The sequence below is a fragment of the Eimeria mitis genome, genomic scaffold (assembly GCF_000499745.2).
Source record: "Eimeria mitis Houghton genomic scaffold, Emh_scaff2535, whole genome shotgun sequence".
Classification (NCBI taxonomy): domain Eukaryota; phylum Apicomplexa; class Conoidasida; order Eucoccidiorida; family Eimeriidae; genus Eimeria; species Eimeria mitis.
This window is the reverse complement of record NW_013570875.1, coordinates 5329-5586: the sequence shown is the minus strand read 5'-3', so window position 1 is coordinate 5586 and position 258 is coordinate 5329.

The window sequence follows — 258 nt, the reverse complement described above, 5'->3', positions numbered from 1 at the left end:
GCTAGCGTTGATACAGACAAAATATTGCTGTCTGTTTTTAGGGCAAAATGCATTAGCCATATGCTACATTGCACAGCATCAACAAACCTCTATAAATACTAAAAATAATATTATATCACAGGCGGGAATTAAAATGTATACAATATAATCTACGGCTGATACCGAAAAATACCTAAAGGGCGAAAATCCACAAACATATATATATATATATATATATATATATATATATATATATATATATATATATATATATATATA